Source organism: Chelonoidis abingdonii, chromosome 4 (assembly GCF_003597395.2).
Source record: "Chelonoidis abingdonii isolate Lonesome George chromosome 4, CheloAbing_2.0, whole genome shotgun sequence".
Lineage (NCBI taxonomy): Eukaryota > Metazoa > Chordata > Testudines > Testudinidae > Chelonoidis > Chelonoidis abingdonii.
Genome location: NC_133772.1, coordinates 123,942,380 through 123,953,226, shown reverse-complemented (window position 1 = coordinate 123,953,226; position 10,847 = coordinate 123,942,380). Strand labels below are relative to the sequence as shown.

The 10,847-nt window shown below is 42.4% G+C and overlaps 1 protein-coding gene across 1 annotated transcript in view; it reads left to right on the top strand.

Annotated features, from left to right (window-relative positions):
* The first annotated feature begins 7,324 nt into the window (after nucleotides 1-7,324).
* LGMN (legumain) overlaps nucleotides 7,325-10,847 on the top strand; it is a 46,540-nt gene continuing 43,017 nt past the window's right edge. Inside the window, exon 1 of the mRNA XM_032777437.2 lies at nucleotides 7,325-7,536. The gene's annotated coding sequence lies outside the window, so the exon portion shown is untranslated. The remainder of the gene's footprint in view (nucleotides 7,537-10,847) is intronic.

The window sequence follows — 10,847 nt, the reverse complement described above, 5'->3', positions numbered from 1 at the left end:
ACCCCCGTGGGACAACGTCCACACAAAAGGCTGTCACTTACATTGAAATGTGCTTAATGGCCTTCTTCCTTCTCTCCTATCTCATCCAAACCACACCCGGGATACCTTGGTATCTCTACTCTTTTTATAATTCTTTTTAACAAAAGAATACATGCAAAGGGGGAGGTGGATTGCTTACAGGATGATGACTTTAAAAAAGAAATGATTTTTAACAACATAGGACTTTTACTCTCCTTAAGCAAGCTGTAATCAAAGGGAGGGTGGTGCTACGGATTGACTTTAATACAGAATACATGATTAAATGATAGTGACTTTATTTCCTTAAGCAAGCTGTAAACAAAGGGGGAGAGTGGTTCGCTAAGGGAAGAGTCAATGAAGGGGTGGGTTCATGAAGGGGAAACAAACACAGCCAGTCAACACGTCTACCTGCCGTGATGAAACTCGTTTTCAGGCTTCTCTGATGCCACCGCTTCCTGTGTGCTCTTCTAATCGCCCTGGTGTCTGGCTGCGTTGTACAGCGCCAGTGATTTGCCTCAGCCTCCCACCCCGCCATAAAGGTCTCCCCTTACTCTCACAGAGATTGTGGAGCACACAGCAAGCAGCAAAACAAAGGACATTGGTTTGGCTGAGGTCTGAGCGAAGTAGTAATGTGCGCAGCGAGCTTTTAAACGGCCAATGCACATTCTACCACATCCTGCACTTGCTCACCTGTAGTGAAACAGCTCCTGACCACTGTCCCAGAGCTGCCTGGTCATGGCTTATGAGCCATGCATCAAGGTGGTAGGCTGGTCACCAGATAACTACAGGCTTAACATCCCCAACGTTATTTTCTGGTCTGGGAAGGAATTCCTTGCTGCAGCCGTTTTTAAAACAAGTAGTGCTTCTGAAATCGCAGCGTCATGAACCCTTCTGGCCATCCACGGATGTTGTGAACGTCCCTTGTGATCCACCAGTGTTGCAGCAATTTAAAGTACTCTGCGTTTATGTACTGGGTCCCTGGTGCTCGGGCCAAGATAGGATATAGGTTCCATCTATGGCCCCCCACAGTTAGGGAAATCCCATTGCAGCAAAGCCATCCATTTCCTGCACTTTTCCAGAGTCACAACCTTTCGTAGCAGCAGTCTTAATGATTGCTTGGCTACTTGCATCACAGCAAGCCCACAAGTATTCTCCCTCCAATTGATCCGCGACCGACCGTAGCTGTCTGGCGTTGCAAGTTTCCAGAGGCTATTGCCACTTGCTTCTCCACTGTGAGGTCTGCTCATCAATCTTGGTATCAATATGCGTTTCAGGCAGGAAAGCAAGTCCACAAAGTTCAAAAAAGCTGCTCCTCGCATGCGAAAAGTTTCGCACACCACATGTGAATCGTCCCACAACCTGCAAAAAACTATCGGTTCCCACCAGTCGCTTGCTGTTCCCATGCCCAAAATCGCATTCAATGGGTAAGAAACCTGCCCCATTACTCAGCAGTAGCTCCAAAACCAGCGGCCCTGGTTAGGAGAAGTCGTGTCCATGCCTCATCGCTCTTGTCCCGCGCTGCCTTACTGCCTCCTCCGCCTGACTTGCAGTTCATGTTCACCATAGACAGCACGAGAATGCGCGAGCGTGTTTAACAATGTCCACGATTGCGTTATACTTGATCTCAGCACGTCCTGCTTGCTGTGCTATGCGTTTGCTTCAGTTCACCAGGAAACAAAGTGCGAAATGTTGTCCGCTGCTTTCACAAAGGAGGGGTGAGGCTGTACCCAGAACCACCCGCGACAATGATTTTTGCCCATCGGCACTGGGCTCTTCAACCCAAATTCCAAGGGGGGAGACTGCAGGAACTATGGATAGCTATGAATAGTAGCTACCCACAGTGCACCGCTCCAGAAATCGACGCTAGCCTCGGACCATGGACGCACACCACCAAATTAATGTGCCTAGCGTGGATGCGCACAATCGACTTTATAATATCTGTTTTATAAAATCGGTTTAAGCTAATTCGAATTTATCCAGTAGTGTAGACGTAGCCCAAGACAGAGTTTGTTGACTTCAGGGCAGGGTGAAAGGCGTAGCCATTCACCTAAGCCCACTGCTTGTGGGTGGCTATGAAGGAAATCTTTCCAATTTTAAGGAGGATTTGGGGTGGACAAGATTGTCTTTAATCCCACCTATTTAGGCAATGTGGTGGTATTTTTGCTATGTATATATGCAAATAGGCTTATGCAGTCCATCACCTTCATGCTACCTTCAATTTTTTTGTCCTGTAACAAATGACAGCAGAAACAACCTATAGTCATTTTTAACAGTATAAAATTAGTTGCTGAATAGGCACATTCGTCTAGATTAAGTTAGGTAGAACTGCTATGGTCTGGGCTCTGAACTGTCCCAGGAGTCCTCTTATTGAATCAAATCAGAAAAGACTAATTTTAGTAGATAACATGCTTTTTAAGCAACGACTTCAGCACAGTTTCAATGGTCATAATTTTGTACCATTTTCCTGTTTGAAAATATTTAGTGACAATTTTCCCAACAAGTAAACAGGAAATATTTTTTATAGAAAGTCCCTGTAGGGTTTAAAAGGTACAGTCTCTAGAAAATTTTCTTTATAGATTGGCAAACTCACTAACTTCATATGCTGCTTTTTCAATTCATTTTATTAATGGTGTAAGCTAAGCATTTGGTTCAGTAAGACCTATGTTTGATTTGTGGCTCATGTCAGTCTCCCCCAGACTGAGAGGCTTCATATAGATAATCCCTGACCCATGGAAGGGTTGCTGAGGTAGAGTATACTTAACCTCAGGTTTGATATGTTTTTATAGCAGCCCTTCTAGTTGATTAAAAAAAGCGTTGATGGGTTCCCAATCCAGTTGTCCTTAGCTGTAAGGGTAGTGAGTTGGTACCACAACTATGTGTATGTTAGAAAATCTTCAAGGCTACACCAGAAATGTGGAAGACTTCTTTTGGGGAGAGGTGGCAAACTATGCCATTATCAGTCTCCAAAGCGTCAGCCCAACCTTGCACTATATAGCTAGGATGCAGAAGTGAGAATTTTGTTGGAATGATATTTTCAGAAAAGGAGAATTTCAGGTAAATTATATAAACTTTCCACACATGACAGTGTAGGACTTTCCATCCTGTGTTTACAAAAACCTCATATGAAAGTTGCAGATAAGGGCTTTTTGGTTTTCAAGAGCAGATGCATGTTGTGAGTAATTCAGTTCTGTTTTGGTCAGAAGTTTCCGAGTTTTCTAGCCCATTAGTAATTCTCAGTTCTCAAATAATCTCTGGCAACATTGGTCTGGTGGAAACGCACCCAAATGTACCAGGAGTTTGTCACGTGATGTCTGGGTGACAGCCGTGTTTGCTTTCCAGAATTGTGACAGCACAATCAGAATGTTTTACATGTATGATATTCTTCCCCACTGACACACACACACTCCCCATTTTCTCTCTCTCTCTCTCCCTCCCCCCACTCAAAACAGAATTTTTCTCACCCAGCTGCCAACAGATGCACCTGTTTCATTGTTTCCCTTCCACTAGGTGGTGATGGTCATGCTAGATTGTTAGCTCTCTTCCCTATCCCTTGTCAGATCTTTTAATTATTACACAGCTGCCTCAACATAGCTAAACCTATTTGGAGCAATTCTAGCAAGAGTCACATTTAAGTTTTTCATTCATCCTGGGAAAGGGTTTCAAATATTTATTGTTCTCATGCACAAAACCATCAAACTTCTTTTGTTTTCTGCTGCTGTCTAACCCAGGATAGGATCATACAACTATGTTAGAATAGTTGATATTTGACTTTAAAATCTCTCCTTCTCCCTCTATTAACTTCAGTCTAATGTCTCCAGTGCTGTCTTGTGTATCTCATCCTGATTATCACGATTAGGGTGACAATATTTTCCCAAAGGGAAAATGAGACACCCCATGGGGCTGACCCAAGGCACCCCGGCAAAGGCTGGCCCAAGCTCCCCTGTGGCCTGCCTGCGCGGGACCAGCCTAAGACATGCCTCTCTCCCCCTCACACGGGGCGGACCAATTCCCCATGCTGCCTCCCCATGTGGGGCCAACCAGAGCCCTCCCCTTTCCCCCCCAGAGCCCTCCCCTTTCCCCCCTGCGCCCATGACCAGTCCCAGATGTCCTGCCACCTGCCTATCTGGGACTGGCCCAGGCAGACCAAGCCACTGTCCTGAGCCTGCCCTCCCGCACAGGGCTGGCATTGCTGCTTGTCCCCCCATTCCTCTGCACCCCACTAGGGGTCGCACCCCACTTTCTTGGCAAAACTGGGCATTTGTCCAGTTTGCTTTTGCCAACTGATCAGTTGGCAAGAGCAAACTGGACAAATGGCCAGTTTTGCCAAAAAAGTCATGATGGCTGGGACAAGGCTTAAAGGGACTGTTCTGGCCAAAATGGGACATGTGGTCACCCTAATCATAATGCCAGTTCAGACATGGCAAAACTGCACACACTCTTTCCTCTCAAATTCTCACCTCAGTGTCATCATTGACAATTCCATCATCTCTTTCACCAAGCTTGCACCCCTTCGATGTCTAATTGGACTCTTCCTCTTTCCTTCTCCAAAAGTCAATCTATTGCCAAATCTTTCCATCTCCAAAACCTATCCTTTACCACTCCATTCTTACCACAAAGTCCTGTCCATGCCTTAGTCTCTTCTTGCCTGGACGACACAAATCTCCTCACTGGCATTCTTGATTCTCCCCTCACTCTCCTTTAGCCCATGAAGACTTTTCTCTTAAGATTGATCTACTTCTCCTACACTCTACTGATGTTTCTCACTTGGCTTCCTCTCATCTGCTGCATCAGATCCAAACATCTTGTTTTTCCCTTTAAGCTCTGCACAACTGGACCCCTTCTCTGCTCTCCTTTTTTCTTACTCCTTGCTCTGCCTATGTCTGTCTCAAGCTTGCCTACCTACTCAGACCTTTTATATTTTTCTCCCACTTTTGTCTTCTCACTGTCATTGCCAGGGTCATTACACTCGAAACCCTCTCTGTATCCAAACACCCACTCACTCCACCCAAGAAGCCTTTTAATGTTAACTCCACCAGAGAAAGAAGTGTATTAAATGAAAAAAATTCTGCACCACTTTGATCAGTGATATTATGCATCTGACCTAAGTGTATAAAGATTAGGCTAAGCTCACTGGGGCAGAGGTCTTGTCTTCTATATTTTGCACATTGCTGAGCATCGCATAACACAAGTTTTTAACTATGTAGCTGTTAGCTCCATTGGAAGTAACACACCTAAATCCCAGCATGCTTACCTGGTGTAACCCAAGTACAACAGAGAAACAATATGAAAAAGACCCTTGGACTTGAAATTATTGGGTTAAGCAAGCACTTAACAGACACTAGATAGATAGCAAGTATTCCACAGACACTAGAGCCAGAGGGTATAGCTCAAGATACAAACCATAACCCTTGTAGTGTAAATTAAGATCAAAATAACTTTTTCTGTTAGAAAATAGTGTTGGGGACTTTGACAGATCAGAGGGGTAACCTATCAGACACAATCAATTTTAAAAGTTTAGCCATAAGTTTGGGAGAAATGTGTCTGCTAGCCAAAGATGTCAGCATCCAAAAAAGGATTATCTCCAACATTGGTTAACCATGACCTTTTAAACTCAAGATCAGGTGATAGGTGGAGACAGTTCAACCATACAGATTCCTCAGTTTTCTAACAAATTTCTGCGAAGGTCATAGCAGAATTATATAATTAAAATTAGTTTAGTTTTCTTGTATTCATGTTAATGGGTACTACAATGATCACAGATGGAATCTGAAAAAAAGATAATATATCTTCTTGAAAAGGGGAAGGGTGAATTTAAAGGCTACTGTACTTCAAAAGGAAAAATGGGCTTGTGGTGATTTATGCTTTTTTGATGCAAAAAAGAATGAGCTTTTAAGTGTGTTTTCCACTATAAATTCAGGTCTTGTATAATTTAGACTCTGTTGGGGCAAGAAACCTAGTGAATAGCTATTATAATTGAGAAGGCAAGGGAATCTTATCCCTAATCTACATAAACCAGGTCTACATTAGAAATTTTTGCTTGTATAACAATGTCAATTGGTGATGTGAATTTCAGTGACATTTTTATACTGGCAAAAGGCGTAGTGTACACAGCCATACTTCAAAAATGTGCTTTTTCTCATAACTTATTTTGTTTGGGGAGCTGATGAAAGCGATGCTGGCAAAAGCACATTTTTGCTGCTAGAAGTTGTGTCTACATTAAGACGTTTGCCAGTATAGCTATATATATATATTTTTGTAAAAGTTGAAAGTTTTCTGGTATTTTTTGTTTTAATTTCTTAACATTTATTTAATTGAAGTGACTAATATTTTGGGAAGGAACTTCTTTGTTAAAGATTCAAAGCTGCAACCCTTACATTGACTCAAAGTTATAAGGTCTACAAACAGTTTTTGTACTAATTTAGCTATTTCAGTCTGGGATGTGATTTTATACTTATTTTTAAACGGAAATAGCTTTTATTGGTATAAAGGTGCTTATACTGATATCTAATAGGCAACTGTTTTCCAGTATAGCTTGTTCCCATGAGATTATGCTCACAGGGAAATGTACCAACATAATTATATTGCTATAGTTATACCATGATAACAGGGGACAATCTTATTCCTGAACAATGGCACCTTTTTCTGGGTTAGGTTATACGGCTTCCAAAGCAACATAAACTAAAATGGAAAAAGGCACTTAGAATAATATCCACATGGAGAATTATTAAGGCTATAACTACAGCAATAGAATTATAACGATGCCACTAAATTTATCCTGTTGAAAAAACCCTATAATATTTAACACTTATGGGTCACTTCAAAGTGCTTTACAGACACGTTGTGGTAGGGTGACAACCCAATCCCTTATTTTTAAGGGACACACCCTTATTTCATTGTTTTTGTCCCTTAAAGTGACCACTTGTCCCTTCTTTTATGATGTACTAAATGTATTAAACTTATAAGTACAAATCTAAAATTAAATAGAAGCTTATGCTAATTGCACTGTATACTTGCAGAATTGTACACAAGAGAAATATATACTATGCTAAGGGAAATGGCATTTCCCTAAAATGTTCCTTAAAATAAAGTGGTGTCCTTCAATTTACATGTGGTTTTTCCGTTATTTCCACCCAACAATAATCGTCATCTCAGGGGTGGGTGGTAGCCTAGATCTTACCCAGATTGCGTTCTCAGTGGGGCACAACCATCTCGTGCCAAACTGTGCCGATCCCTTATATTTCAACGGAACACCCCAGCACTACGACTCCCAGCATGCATTGCACCGAGGGCCGTTGGCTTTGCAGCCGGAGATAGAGCACAGCATTCTGGGAAGTGTAGTGTCCATTAGGACGGCCTCTGGCTGCTCCTCTGCACTGACAGGATTGGCCGATGGATCCGCCACTCATCTGTCTCCCCGCCCAGCCTGAGGCCGGCTGGCTCTATACAGTCCCCCGCAAATCACAGCAGCCGAGGTGGTGTGAGGAGACGGGGGCGATTTCCGTCTAGTACCCGGTCTGGGTAAGAGCTGGCCCGGAGGGAGGCCGCGCTGGCTGGGTGGGCGAAGGGAAAGCAGCCTGGGCACGCGGGGTGGGGAGGGCTGGGCGGAGGGGAGCCCTTCTGGGGATCGGGGGGAAGAAATGGCTTAGGGATGGGGGCGGGGGATGAGGGACCTCGCGCTGCTGGGGGTCTGGGCACCAGCGGGCAGGGGTGCGTCGCGAGGGGCGCGCCGGGGATCCACCCTATGCTGGGGACAGGGGCACTGAAGTGGGAAAGGGACCGAGCAAAGCTCCGGCCTGTCTGGTTATCGCAGCCCGCGGGGGCCAGTGGGTAGAGGTGCGGGGTGGGGTGGGGGGACGATGGGCTTTCCTCAGCTTGCTGTGGACCTGGACCCCACAAAGAGTAGGTAGGGGATGGGGGTAACGGCTCATTCCCACTAATACTGTGCCCAGACCCCTTAAAATCAACGGGGTACAGCTTGTAACGTAGACCCACCAGCCAAGGAGTTTTAGTCAAGTATGTGAGGGGCTAAGAGTAATTTCCCCTTGTTAATTCATAGGTGTTCATTTCAGTATCCAGCCTTTGTTAGTGGTAGTGATAAAACAAACCCACGAAACAAGAAGAGGTTTTAAGTAGAGAAACATTTGATCAGCCTCAAAATCCAGGGGCAGCAGTTCATACTGAGATAAAGAAATGGTAAGCAGGAACTAAAAGAAAACTGCACCTGTGGCTTTCTTAAGGCAACTTTTGCAGGTTAGAGTGTTGTGGGGAAGTCACTTAGGAGCTTGTAAGTGGTTAGTATCATTAGTAATAAATTCATACAACATTTTGAGCACCACTGACAGACTTAAACTAGATCCACTTGATGTCTGTTTGTTTCCAATAGCACCCATAATATGTTAGGCATTGAATAAACAAAGGAAGCCATAGTCCCTGTGCAATCTAAAAGTAGATGCAAATGTAGAGGAAAAATAAAGTGGTCAAATTGAGGAATGGCTTCAGCTTGAGCATTTTTGATGTTCAACATAAGGACTATCACCAGTTGGACCTCAGTCTAGCTGTTATTAGTCAGTTTCTCTTCTCACACTTCACATTCAGCTGTGCTGATTAACAACTTGGAGGGAGGTACTAACTTTGAAGAGCAGCTCAGGAAAAGCATTCCATGCATAAAGGGAAGGGCATAAAAGAAAGTGTGAACAGTTTTGTGGGAGAAGCTGTCTCTTACTGTCTGGCAGTACTCTCTAGGACTGTGGCTCTCAACCAGGGGTACACATACCTCTGGGAATATGCAGAGGTCTTCCAGGGGCTATATCAACTCACCTAGATATTTGCTTAGTTATATAACAGGCTACATAAATACATTAAGCAAGTCAGTACAAAGTAAAGTTTCATAGACAATGACTTGTGTATACTTCTCTATATACTATACACTGAAATGTAAGTACAGTATTTATATTCCAATTGATTTTTATAATTGTATAGTAAAAATGAACAAGTAAGCAATTTTTCAATAAGTGAGCTGTGACACTTTTTATTTTTGTCTGATTTTTGTAAGCAAGTAATTTTTAAGTGAGGTGAAACTTGGGGGTATGCAAGACAAATCAGTCTCCTGAAAGGGGTACCATAGTCTGGAAAGGCTGAGAGCCACTGCTCTAGGATAAGGTTTTCATTGGAACACTAGTCAAAAGGATTTATAAATTTCCTGTATAGATAATGGACTTTCCCCACACAATGCAGATTAAGTTGGAAATGTCCTACTGCACATAAATGCATTTATTTACAGTTGAGGTGGGCAGTATTAGCTTTATATGAAAATCTGTTAAACATTTATATTATAGTGCCCCAAACTCCAATCAGGGTTGGACTGAACACTGTAGAAGTACACAGTATGACACTGTTTCTGCCTTGAAAAGTCTAAAATATAAAATGGCAAGACACATAGTAATAAAAGATCAGAAAAATGTTAAAAGTACAAAGTTTTCTAGTTACTTATTTCCCCAAACCAGCCTCCTTGCTGTTCAGGTGTCATAACCAACTTGTTCTACCATGGCTGACCAAAGTGCCTATCTTTTACCCTATTCACACTCAAAGAAATAGTGGTCTCGTTTACAGAATGATGCATAACACATTATATAAATTTCTACTTGATATTTGTACCTGCAGCTTGGAGTGTGATTTCATGATAAAAAAAATACTGACAGAATGTCCCTACATGTTAAGTATGTGAGTAGGTGGATTTGACAGCTGAAATGATTTCACTGAGACCTCGAAGTGTCATGTTACAACCTGGACTTCATAGGATCTTAAGAATAGGGCTAGTGGTTTGTCTCAGTCACAGGGAGGAGCTGCGGTCTCATTTTTGCTGGGAAATGGGGGCACTGTTCCTGCTGCTGTAGGAATGGATGAGCTAGCACTGGGATAGCAGTTTGTTAAATTGCTCTAAGTTTAAAATTGCTTCAATTAACCTTACACAATTTTTATTGTAAAATAAAGACTATCTTTGATTAAAATGTGGACTGGAATACTTTCTATTTACTGTAAATATGGCCTTTTCACATTTTCAATGACTACCATATTTTGCATAAATGATTACAATAAACCACTAATTCCAGTAATAATAAATGCATACATCAGTTACTAGCGGATTTAATAAAGCTTCGTGCAGTAACTATTGATTTCTAACCCCTTCCTCTAATTCCCTTTTAAAAATATAAAATTTTGCAAGAAGTAAAGTGGGAAAATCCTCACTGAATTATAGAAATTAGGAGATTTTTCTATATGCTGATTTCAGTGTGAGCTGTAGGTACTTTGCACTTCTGGTCCAGCCACTTACTCTAGAACCTCAGTTACAAACACTAGAGTTACAAATTGACCAGTCCACCATACACCTCATTTGGAACTGGATATATGGAACCAGACAGCAGCAGAGACAAACAAAAGCAAATACTGTACAGTACTGTGTTAAATGTAAACTACGAAAGGGAAAGTTTTAAAAAAATTGACAAGGTAAGGAAACTGTTTCTGTGCTTGTTTTAATTAAATTAAGATGGTCAAAAGATTTGGTGGTGATGGGGGACTTCAGCTATCCAGATATGTTGGGAAAATAACACCGCGGGGCACAGACTATCCAATAAGTTCCTGGACTGCACTGCAGACAACTTTTTATTTCAGAAGGTTGAAAAAGCTACTAGATTTTAACAAATAGGGAGGAACTCGTTGAATTTGAAAGTAGAAGGAAGCTTGGGTGAAAGTGATCATGAAATCATAGAGTTTGCAATCCTAAGGAAGGGTAGAAGGGAATACAGCAAAATAGAGACCATGGATTTCAGGAA